Genomic DNA, 13,520 nt, shown 5'->3' with positions numbered 1-13,520 from the left:
TCGCAGCCGAGTTTGACGTGGCTGGGATGAAAATCATCACATTCCAAATCTGAGACCATGGTCCTCAGTGAGAAAAGGGTGGAGTGCCCTCTCCATGTTGGGAATGAGATCCTGCCCCAAGTGGAGGAGCTCAAGTATCTTTGGGTCTTGTTCACCAGTGAGGGAAGAATGGAATGGGAGATCACCAAGCGGATCAGTGCAGCATCTCCAATGATGCGGACTCTGTATTGATTTGTCGTGGAAAAGAAGGAGCTGAACCAAAAGGTAAAGCTCTCAATTTACTGGTCGATCTACATTCCTACCCTCACTGATGGTCACAAGCTGACTGAAAGAACAAGATTGCAGATAGTAGAAGTGGCTGAAATTAGTTTCCTCTACAAGGTGTCTGGGCTTTCCCTGAGAGACAGGGTGAGAAGCTTGGTCATCCGGGAGGGGCTCGGAGTTGAGCCGCTGCTCCTCCAAGTACGAGAGGAGCCAGATCAGGTGGCTCAGGCAACTGGCCTCCCTGGTGAGCTGTTCCAGGCATGTCCCGCCTCGAAATCCCCCCGGAAGAGCTGAACCAAGTTGCTGGGGAGAGGGAAGTCTGGACTTTCCTGCTTCAGCTGCTGCCCCCGCAACCTGACCTCGGATAAGCGGCGGTAATAAATGGATGGGTGGATGGATGCATCGTGTCAAACTATTTTTAAAATATTTTATAATACACAGTGCCATGAAAAAGTAGTAGTCGTAGTTGCTTCCATTCTTATTTATTTATTTATTGTTACATATTTAGGACACTTAAATGTTTCGGATCATCAAGCCAGTTTTAAAGTCTTACAAATATTGCCCAACTAAATGTTGATTTTATTTATTAAGGGGGAAAAAATCCAAACCTGGCCCCATGTGGAAAAAGTAACTGCCCCATTCCAAAAACCAGTATTTAGAAAGCTGATCTCAATTTCACTGGCCAAACGCAGCCCTGATTGAACCCGCCATTTGTTAAATCAAGAAATCTCTTGAAAGACCACAAACTGTAGGAGGCTACAGGTCTAAAAAAATAAACATATATCACAATCTAAAGGAATTCAAAAACAAATAAGAAACAAAGTGATTGAAATCTGGCAGTCTGCCATTATCCACAAATGGCTAGAAACTCCCTTACCAGGAGTGGTTGGCCAAACAAAATTACTCCAAGAGGCAATGACAACTCATTCAGGAGGTCCCAGAAACACCTACAACGACATCCAAAGAACTGCAATTAAGGGCAGTGTTCATGACTAAACCACAAGAAAGGTCTGAGCAAAAATGGCATTCATAGAAGAGTTACCATGCAAAAAACACAGCAACCAAAAAAGAACACAAAGGGTCACACTTGCCAAGTAGCATCTTAGTGATTCCCTAGACTTTTGGAGAAATATTCTGGGGACTGATGAGAGTAAAGCCAAAAATTTTGGAAGCTGTACGGCCCAAAACATCCGGTTTAAAAATTATGATGAATTATTGATGAAAAAAAAAAGAACCTCATACAAACATGGTTGTGGCAATGTGATGGTTTGGGGCTGCACTTCAGGACCTGGATGACTTACTGTGATTGATGGTAAAATGAAATCTGCTGTCTACCAACAAATCCTACAGGCAAAAATCTGGCCATCAGTTTGTGCCTTCAAGTTCAAGCGCTCTTGGGTTGTAGAGCAGGACAAGGACCAAAATCATGCCAGCAAGTCCACCTCTGAATGGCTAAAAAAAAAAGAAGATTTTGGAGTGACCAAGTTAAAGTCTGGAATTAAATCAAATCAAAGGCATTTCATGCTGAAAACCCCTCCAATATGACTGAGTTAAACTTATTCTGTGAAGAGGAGTGGGCCAAAATCCTCCACAGCAATGCAAAAGATTAATCACCAGTTATTGCAAATACTTGATTTCAGTTATTACTGCAACCAGTTATTACAATTACTTTTTCACATAGGGCCAGATTGGTTTGGAATTTTTTTACGCTTATTAAATAAAATCATCATATTGAAACTGCATTTTATATTTGCTTGGGCAGTCTTTGTGAGATATGAAAAGTGGTTTGATGATGTGAAACAGGGTGATAGATATGAAAAGTAAAATCAGAAATCAAGAAGTGGGCACACACGTTTTCACAGCACAGCATATCCTAATGTGTATCTTCTTCTAAGCTCTTCCCTCTAGTGTCTTGTGCAGTTCTGAATTATTGTTTCGGAAATTATCCCTGCGGTGTTCCCGTGTTGATGAAGAGGACTGAGGTCAAGTGTCAATAATTACTCACCATGTGTTTGGTGCGGCAGAGTGAGTGAGGCTGGAACATTAAGAACATACAAATGAAGGCTTGTCTTTGTGGGATGAAGGCCTTTTTTCAACTCTGCCAGCCCGTTTGGCACAATGTCCATGGGGCAGATGCTATTTTCCATGAAAGGGTTTGACTTACTAACGACGGTGGTATTTAATTTGGTTAAAGGCAGGAGGTATCATGTGTTTGATGCAGGCATGAATGGAAAGTGCTTCCTTAAAGGGTCCTTTGCTTTTACACCGTGTTTATATGACTTTATGTGCTTTATGGGACATCTTGAAAGGAGCGAGTGAACATTTGGAGTTTATACTTGCCCCTAGGTGTTGTCTTTGTATTGTGAATATATTTTCCACAAATGGCATCCTGTAATGTTTGTTGAGGGAATGCTGCTTGCTGCCTGCACAATAACACATACAGAAGTGACTAGGTGGCAAAACAAACAAACAAAAGATAGAAAGAGATTTTAGTGTATTTGACCTTGCTATTGAAGGCAAACAATTTGTGGCTGTTTTAAGTGGGCAGTTCCTTTTATTTTATTTTAGTTTCGTTTGGTGAAGGAGCCGACTGACAGTCATTACAGCAAATTTGTGAATTATCGAGCCTTGTGTCTCTCGGACTCGCAATGTTTCTTCATTAAAAGTGACAGTGACGCCAGAGGCAAGGGAAGTGTTGGAGCTCTACAGACCTGTCACCACCTTCTCCACAAACCATAATTTAATGCCTGTACCATAACTGAAATAATTCTCTCACTTACTGACAAGGTTGCCAAACGGTGAACCAGAAAAGTGCAGACTTGAAGAAATAATGTCGTCCCTCATGGCATTTCCCACTAAAATTCATCTTATATTTTAATGCATTAAATGCATAAATTCTCCAACTAATGGTTAGTGGGAGGCAGAGAAGCGGTCCATTCAATGTTGCAGTATAAGGGGGTTTTACACTTAAAACAAGACCCTAATAAATGGCATTAAATCTGTACACCCATCCATATTTTCATAGTCCTAAATGTCTGCTGAGTTTATCCCTTTCTCTGCACTGACCATTTACAGGAATGTAATAGGGGCGTTTCTTTCTTCACTACACTTTGCATCGTAGGATATCTTAAAATATATACTGTACATGTTTATGCAAAGACTTTCTTTGATTATTTTTACTTGGTCCAAAACTTAACTTGAACTTAATTAGCATTAACAATGATAGGCCAACTTGGCTTTAAATCACTGAAATGTCACTGAGTCAGCACAAATTCAAACACATTCATTTGGCTGACCTCATGGTTTCCACTGAGAGAAGACATGATGGAATGGCGTCAAATAAATCAAAATGTGGAAAATGACACAAATTATAAAGTCATATTAGGATGTTTTCTATGTGTCAAATCCAAGGGATGCAAACTGAAGGCCACACTTCAGACTGCGATTTCTCAGAACCAGAATCTTTTTCTCACTCTTGTCCATTGGAAATAAATGTCTTTGTCTTTGAAGTCTTTTGCTGATATCAACTCAATTGTTAATGAGTCAGACTTTATAGCAGACAGCACTGATACCATTACATAAATATATTTTAAGATTTTTTTTTTGTCTTAGACACTTTAGCTCATGAGATAATTAAGATCAGTAGTGATGGGAATTATAACGCTTTGAAGGCTGAAGAATGTCATGGCTCCATTTCCTCATCAGTGTCTTTCATTTTGGGCTGGCCATCAAAAGCAGAACCACTTGGGCCACTGTGTGCTTGGTCAATATTATCATTGAAGTCTTTGTCACTTTTACCATTGAGCAGTTCATTTATTAACTGCATTTTTACAGACACTTTCTTTCCGTTCTTCTCATTATTCACTATAATGTTGTTGTTTGCATGTGATCATTTCACTTTTGGCAATTTCTTCCCACTATAAATTGAGTGAATACATTTCACAATTCACATTTTTCAATTTTCTAGATTATATGGAGATCTTGCTCAGCAAATGTACCACTCTTTTCACCATCTGAGATTGTATTCATTTAGTTGTATGCTTGCTGAGATATGAAACATCTGCGCATGGATACAAAAATGGCTGCACTTCATCACTGCCGTCAATAAGAAGAGATGTATGATTGATTAATAAAGCTTTTGTCAATACCAGGATAAGAAAACAACCCCCCTCACATGCCACCAAATCCACTTTTAAATCAGCCAGGCACTTGTATCCATCCTTCCGTGAGTGTGATTTATATAGGCAGTCAATGAAAAACACTGGCCTGCACATGACTACATAATGGAATAGTGAGCTAAGTTGGAGTGCACAAGGGCCCCTTACTCAAGGAGCATTTACTTACAGTAAGTGTACAGATTAGCATAAGAAAAACAGTCCCATAACACGAGCCCACCTCTCTAATTGAGCTATTGTTCATGTAAGCGGTGTGATTTTCTTGCTCAGATGTGAGTGTGCGCACGCGCGTTTGTGCGTGCATGTGTCTGAGTGCGTGCGTGCGTGTTGGCAAGTCTGTGCGAGTGCATATGAAAGGGAACTTATTTCTTCAAATTGATCCCCGCAAGTCAACAGGAAAGGACATTGGGGGGTTGGCAAACAGATGCTAACTCAGCCAATAGTGAACAGGGTGGTAATAATGTAAAATCCATGGCCTCTCAATCGGGGCCATTGATCAAAAGTGTCTCCTGTCTGTTTGATTCCCGGCCTGCCTCATGTAGTTCTAAGAAGTTGTTGATGTAGAATCTTGGTGATGTCGGTATAGTGCAAGGACAAGGGAGGCTCCCCGGGGTTCGTCTCAAACAATTGTGACTAGAACAGGCGAGGATGAGTTTTAGTCACCTTGGTACAAGCTCCCCACTGCGCACTGACTTTGACTGGACGCCTCTCAAAGCTTTTAACAGGCAGATGTAATAGCTCTGTGGTTTCGAAGAAGCCGCGAATGAAGCATCAAGCCGGCGTCTCTCGTGGCTTCAGATGTTGTCTAAGTTGTACTTAATGCACTGGCATGGTAATCCATCTGAAACTGTGATGCTTTATGCTGATTTAGACAGGAAATCAGAAACCTCGTGAGTAATTAACCCAAATGTCTCCTCCTGTTATTCCCAACCCATTAAGCAGAGGTGATCTTATGTTGGTTCCCTTTTGCAGGATACAGATTTTGTTGTCTTTAGTGCTGTTATATAGAGCAGTTTGCGGAAAACCGCGAGTAATTGATGACCCAAAAATTCCCCCTGATCACCTAACATTGTTTATAATTGCCTGTATTAGTTTAATGTCATTTCAAAATCATTTTATAACATTGCCCTTGAAAATAAATGGTTTACAGATTATTTGATTTCAAAGACTCTTCATAACTTCCAATCACAACCCAGGCTAAATGTAGCTTCTCTGCAACATACGAAGCTCTCATTCAAGATGTATCACTTCAACATACCTCCTTGACACCAATTATTACTTTCGCTTTTAGCCAGGGTTTTGGTGCCAGCTTGTGGAATCTTAGGGCATTACAGAAAGAGCACAAAAATGCTAATCTGCGAAATTGTCCGAGTTCCCAGGATAATGGGATACAGTGGGGAGCGCTATCCGCGAGAGACCTAACCCACCTGTGAATAGCAAAAATCCGTAAATAATTGCCACTCCTTATAATTGCCATGGAAAAAAATGTAAATAAGGGGGGGATCGGGTCAAAAGAAAAGCACGAATTAATGGGTGATCGAGTAAAACAAAAAACAAAAAACCCACAAATAAGATGGGATTTCTGTGAATAACAGGTGATAGGTTCAAAAACAAAAAAACACTGTGAACAGGTGAATTCACAAATGCCGAACCGCGAATATGCAGGGTCCACTGTAATTTGATTTCCATTAGGGGCTTTCCCACTGCAGGAACCCTTGCAGGAACTTCCCTAGCTACCCTGTTATCTTGAGTTGCCCCTGTGTCCTTGAGCTACCAGGAATTCTCTGAGTGGGCGGGCTTGATTGGTTGACAAACCTCTTTAGGCGTTTACGTGTTCATTCACTGAGGCGCCCTTACTGGAAGTGTCATTACGCAAGGCTCACAATAAGAGGATTAAAACACAAAGAAAGTTCGAATCATCGATCAAGTGTGGCAGCGGTGGACCTCAGGGTGGTGGACTTCGCCGCCGCTGGCTGACTCGGTTCCACTAAGGAGCAGAGGTCCGAGCCTAATCAGGCGTGTGCGTCCTCCACGGCCGTGGCTGAGGGGCGTGAGGCTGGTCGATGGGGACCCTCTGATGCTCCAATCAAATCGGTCGTGGGGGGAAAAAAAATTAAAAAAACTTATCATGCAGGAGCTCCTCCAGCCTGCCAGTTTGCCGTTGTGCAAGACAAGGAAACGAAGCCTGGCTTTTTGTTTGTGTTTGTACATGCACAAATAAATATTTGCAATGTACAATCTGTTTTCGTTTTTCTCATGCAAACACATGTACCGATACCAAATACTTTTCACACTGCTGTATTTAAAAACTCACTAAGAGCCGATATGATTAATACATTTTGAATGCTTGGAAGACCCATTTTGTATTTGTTTGATCCAGTAGGTGTCAGTAATGAGCAACATCAGCCTAATTTGCTTAAGAGACCCTGAACTACTAAGTGCGATGGAAAAACAAACCAGATGGGCCACAGGAACCCTTTGCTACCAGGAACTCAAAGTTCCTGGGCTGGTTGGTGGAAAAGCCCCTATCATCCTGTTCCAAGTGGATCCAAAGGTAGACTTAATTTGGGTAATTATTGGAAGCTTCAGTAGCACCTCAAAAGTCAAACACAATCCGATCTCTGTTGCTGGTTGACTTTAAAGTTCCCAATAGGAAATAACTTAATGTGAATTCATTTTTTCCAGCCTCAAACTTTCACGTTCATGCAGTGTTTTAAGTTTAATCGTAACATTCTTAACTGTCATAGGTGTATAAAAATAAGTTAAATCTGAACAAAGCATCAAAATAAAACAATTTAAGCAGGACGTTTTTTGAAGATGCTCTTTAGACACACAAAAGAAGGTAGTGAACAGTGAACGTGCTGTTTGTTGGCAAGGTTCTCTGGTCTTTTTACTGCTTGGTAAATGTATAATTTGGGTTTTTTGCATAGACACATGCAGTGTTGCTGGAAAGTCAATCATCAAAATGTAACATCATGCTTAATTAGTTCCTACTAATTTCCTACTAAATTCGTGTGTATGTTAAAAAACCTTTTCTAAGCCATTTTTGTCTGTTGACAAGTGATCAACACAATTAAGAAATACATCAAGACCATTTACAACTTTTTCGTTGTGAATGAAATGGTGAGCTTTTAGCCAAATATCCGTCAACATCCCGATTAAACACAATTCATTAGTCAAAATTGCAACTAAAAACAAAAATACAAGAGTTGAGAGGAAGCTTAACAAGCAATCTTAAGGCAATGTGTGATTGTCACTGACATTTATTGTAGATACATTCAACAGAGTGGTGTAGAAGGAAAATAAATCTGTCAGTCATCATCTAATGAGATTATGTAATTTTTCAGTCTAAAAATCATCTCTACTGGTGGAACATTTTTTTTCTCCCTCCCAAGATGGCGGCTACCTGTGTGGTTGCTTTGGTTATGTGCTCTCTAGTATTGTCGATGTTTTTGTGTTTTTCGTTCGTCTTTCTTCGTCGTTCGAGACATTACACGACTCACTTAGACAAGGGAAGACTTGCTAAACATCAGGGACTCTACCCCGGACTTTCTTTCACCAACTTTCGCAAATCCGCTCAGTTTTTCCCCCCACTTATTCACCGGGATCGCGATTGCTGTCTATGTCGCATGGAGACGGAGGCGACACCACAGAGGGAAGCACAGAAGTGAAGCTCTGCAAGAGAGGATACAGATTGGCGTTCCCGCCTATCCACCTCGCGAATCGACACTCCCTACCCAACAAAATGGACGAGCTTCATCTTCTGATGAAGAATAGTAAAGACTTTGGACGTTCCGCCGCCCTGTGCTTTACTGAGACTTGGCTTTGTGAGGCTGTCCCTGACGGCGCCGTAATGCTTCCTGGCTTCCGCCTTCACCGGGCAGACCGCGTCATGGAATTATCGGGGAAAACAAAAGGCGGAGGGATATGCTTCTATATCAATGAAAAATGGTGTACGGCCATGACGGAGCTCAGCACACACTGCAGCCCGCATTTAGAGTCGCTGTTTCTGAACTGTAAGCCATTCTACTCGCCGCGTGAGTTCGCATCGTACATTGTCGCCGGTGTTTACATTCCGCCTCAAGCTAACGCGAACGCCGCACTGCTAATGCTCGCTTAACAAGTCAACACAATTGAAAAAAAGCACCCAGACTCACCCCTCATTATTCTTGGGGATTTTAACAGCTAAACTCAACCACAAACTCCCTATATACAAGCAGCACATCGACTGTCCTACCAGGGAAAAAAACATTTTAGACCACTGCTATACTACGCTAAATAACGCATACCGTGCCATACCTCTTGCAGCCCTGACCCCGTCTGATCACTGCTTAATTCACTTAATACCAACATACAGACAAAAATGGTAATGCCGGTACAATTGTTTTTTTGCGCAAAGCCTCCAGTGAAAACAGTGAAAAAGTGGACCAACGAAGCAAAGATAGAACTTCAAAGCTGTCAAGACTGTACAGACTGGAGTGTCTTTGAAAATTCAGCTTGCAGCCTGGATGAATATGCGGGCACTGTCACATCCTAGATAAGTTTCTGTGAAGAGGTATGTGGACCAACAAAGTCATTTCGCGCATTCAGTAACAACAAACCGTGGTTCACTGCCAAACTTAAGCAACTTCGCCAGGCTAAAGAGGACGCATATCGAAGTGGGGACAGGGCCCTGTATAATCACACTAGAAACCAGCTGACTAAAGAAATTAACATTGCAAAGAGACACTAAGCAGTAAAGTTAGAAATCAGTTTAGCGCTAATGACTTTAAATCAGTCTGGCATGCTTTACAATCGCTAACCAATTACAAGCGACGATCCCCCTAAGATGAGAACAATAGTAGACTACCCGACGACTTGAACACCCTCTACTGCAGATTTGAAAAGGACACTTTCACACCCCACACCCACCCGGCTGCACCACCAACCACAATCACACCTCTGACTTCTGCGTTGATCAGCCACGAACAGGATGTAAGACGTAACTTCAAACAACAGAAGATCAACAAAGTGGCAGGGCCAGACCTTGTGTCCCCATCCTGCCTCAAAGTCTGCGCGGACCAGCTCGCTCCAATTTTCACACAGATCTTCAATAGATCTCTGGAACTGTACGAAGTACCATCCTGTTTCAAACGCTACTCCATCATCCCACTCCCAAAGAAACCTGCAATCTCGGGTCTGAATGACTACAGGCCTGTCGCCTTGACATCTGTGGTCATGAAGTCCTTTGAACGCCTCGTACTGGACCACCTCAAGAGCGTCACGGGATCCCTGATCCGTGATGCAGTCAACATGGGACTGCGCTTCATCCTAGAACACCTCGACGGTGCGGGGACCTCCACGCTTCTCCAGCTCAGCGTCTCGCCTGCCATCTGCCAGTGGATTTACAGCTTCCTGACGGGCAGGACACATCAGGTGAGGTTGGGGGAGGGCACCTCATCTACACGCACCATCAGCACTGGAGCGCCCCAAGGTTGTGTCCTCTCTCCGCTGCTCTTCTCTCTCTACACGAACGACTGCACTTCAACGCACTCTGCTGTCAAACTCCTGAAGTTTGCAGACGACACCACAGTCATCGGCCTCATCAAAGACGGTGACGAGTCTGCGTATCGACAGGAAGTGGACCGGCTGGAGCTGTGGTGCGGCCAACACAACCTGGAGCTGAACACGCTCAAGACTGTAGAGATGATCGTGGACTTCAGGAGACATCCTTCACCACAGCTGCCCCTCACGCTGTCCAACTGCCTTGTGTCAACCTACGAGACCTTCAAGTTCCTGGGAATTACAGTCTCACAGGACCTGAAGTGGGAGTTCAACATCAACTCCATCCTCAAAAAGGCCCAGCAGATGATGTACTTCCTGCGGCTTCTGATGAAGCACGCCCTGCCACAGGAGCTGTTGAGGCAGTTCTACACAGCGGTCATCGAATCAGTCCTGTGTTCTTCCATCACAGTCTGGTTTGGTGCTGCTACAAAAAAGGACAAATTCCGACTGCAACGGACAATCAAAACTGCTGAAAAGCTTGTCGGTACCCCCCTACCCACATTTGAGGACTTGCACACTGCTAGAACTAAGACAAGACCATGCAAAATCCTCTTCGACCCTCCACATCCCGGTCATCAGCTCTTCCAGCTCCTTCCCTCAGCTAGGCGCTACTGAACAATGCAAACTAAAACTAGCAGACATTCCAACAGCTTCTTCCCTCTTGCCATCAACTTCTTAAACAGTTAGCTTACAATTCCATTGCAACATGCTGCCAATTTTCTGTCTTGAGTTTGTTGTCACATTTCTGTCGGCCAATTATCCATTACTCGTGCACTCACTGTAGTAGTCTCGCCTTGCTGTACTATTTGCATATCTGTTGTTGACCAATACTGGTCACTCATGTGCCTGAGTAGCATCTGCACCATTTGCACAATCGACTGATTAGTATCTGCAACATTTGACTATCGACATTGTCCCAGATTATCGCACTACTAGTCACTTTAAACTGCATACATTTCTTGAAGTCTCGGTGCCATTTGCTCAATGTCATTGCACTGGACTATTGCTCTATTAGTCATTCAAACTGCTCTAATTGCTAGAGGACTCTGCATCCTTTTGCACAATTGTCAAAAAAAAACAATTGTACCGGCATTACCAGATTACGAGCAACCTTTTATTGCTCAGTGACTGTTTTTTTCAATGTCTTTTTGTCTCAAAAGTATTCTCTGTCAATTGGCTGTCTGTTGTCATACTAGAGCGGCTCCAACTTCTGGAGACAAATTTCTTGTGTGGTTTTGACATACTTGGCAAATAAAGATGATTCTGATTCTTCTTCAGCAGATGTGCTCATCAAATATGCAATTATATCATCTCATATAGCAATAACAAATGCCTACAAGGATTCAATAGTTTTTCTGTTCTGAAATTACATCTACTGCACAAAGCCATGGAAATACTTTTATTGTGTTCAAACACATATTTCTTTTAAGATAAATTGAAATGATGTGAGAGAGGAGAAGCCATCACTGTTTTTCTCTGATTTAGCTGCCCTGTTTGTGTTCAATGACACGGATCCACACATAAAAAAGGGAAAATTAATTAATGTGCCCTATCTAATATACACAGATTATAGAAACACACAGTCCCAGGCTGTCCTCTGCGGTGATATTTTAAAGCCGTCATTCCCACCACAGACGTGCTCTCCCGAGACCACTGAGAGCAGCTTCCGGAGGCTTCTCTCTCCCTGAAACACAAGATGCCCATTACATCTTTTCATTTTTCAACTCCTCCTCCCCCATTTGCTTTGCTTACTCTCTCTCTCTCTCTGTATTTTTCTGCTTCTTTTCTGAGGCTTTATCTATTTAATGTTTGGCGAAACATCCCCAGGCGAGCCAACACGAGGAAACATGATGCCGCAAATCTTTGATATCTTAAACAGAGGGCATAGTGCCAACGCTCTTGCCAGATAGGAAACCGGTTATCCAGGAGAGGAACATCATCCTGAATCAAACAAAATGAATAAATAATCGGGGTTGCAGACACACTTTTGTACTTGCGGTGCAAGTCTGCCGAGAATTGCTTTACCAGCCCAAGTGATTAGTCTGTTGGCAGAACTGTTTGGTTTCAATCATTCACAGTATGAAACAGCAGCACATCCAATCCTCTGCTTTTTACTGTGTTAAGGGCTTAAACAACAGGGAGTGGGGAAAAGTCCTCTGTTCACTGTTAGCACACTGTCACTTCAAATTTACAGCAACATGCCTTCTCATGATCCATGTTATTTGTGCCATCTGCTTAACTTTGTTTCCATTTTTTTTCCTTTTTGTATTTATTTATTTTATTTTTTTACATATTTGCTACTGTAATTTCTAACTGGCAGATTCAAATCCAATTTATACCTCCCCAAACACTAAATATGGGTCTTTTCCACAATAACACATGGCTACTTCCCTGACATCGCATGAATAAATATGCAGTCTGAGATAATATTTTAAATGCAAAATCGATTTTCATGAGGTTACATTCCTAATGTTTATAAGTCAGGGACCTCTATCCTGTTTATAGAATAGCAGGTATTAAACGGGAGATTAAATTTGAGCTGGCTGAATATAATACAAACACAAAATTATGCCTCTATTTTCTGGGCAAGCTGTGCATTGTCATTTATTTATGAGGTATTTTTGCCCTTCCCTCCTTTTGCAAACCCGACAGTGAATATGGAAATCGTGTTTGCCAGTCTGCGTGCGGACACACATGCATGAATGAGTGCATACCTATAGGTGTTCCTTTGTGCGGGGATCTTTTAATCTCTGTCTTTTATAGCGCATTCAATGCAAAGTTTGTGTAACTACTACGTGGATGCAGGTGGCTTCAACATCCCTTTTTTGGTGGTCCTTCAATAAACTCACATCCATCTTCCCAAAGCGGTAAAGACAGTCAATCATCCGTTTTCACACACCTTCTCTTCTCGTAACCTTGCACAGACAGACTTTTATTGCTACTTTTACAGTTAGCCACCATTATCCTTTTAAACGGGTGGGTCCATCGTTCAGGTTATTCCCTCAGAAGCACTTTACGTTTCAAGAAGAACAAAACTGAAAATAGTTTCTCGTGAGTCTGTGCTTTTCTTGGTGTTGTAATGTTCTACAATACATCACACACTAATTTTCCTGGCCTACGGTGGATTAAATAAATCTACACACCTCTGTTTTTAAGTCCAGATTTTTGTGGAAATAAGTAGACCAAGATACATAATTTAAAAACTTTTTACCTATAACCTGTACAACCCAATTGAGTTTTTCTTTCTGAGTGAAGAATTAAAAAGAAACAACTGAAATAATGTGCTTGCACAAGTGTTCACACTTGCTCATAACTGGGGTGTGGCTATGTTTAGAATTAACCAATCACATTCAAACTCATTAAATGGGAGTCAGTGCACATTCCCCTGATTAACCCCAAATAAATTTTTGATGCTCAAGTAGGCTTTTCTTGATTTTTATTTTTTTTTCTAGCAGAAACCAGAAGGTTTGGTTCTAACGCTCTGCATAATTCCCTCCACCTTGTCTAAGGCCCCAATTCCAGCTGATGAAAAACAGC

Source organism: Phyllopteryx taeniolatus, chromosome 2 (genome assembly GCF_024500385.1).
Source record: "Phyllopteryx taeniolatus isolate TA_2022b chromosome 2, UOR_Ptae_1.2, whole genome shotgun sequence".
Lineage (NCBI taxonomy): Eukaryota > Metazoa > Chordata > Actinopteri > Syngnathiformes > Syngnathidae > Phyllopteryx > Phyllopteryx taeniolatus.
Note: the sequence above shows the minus strand (reverse complement) of the source record.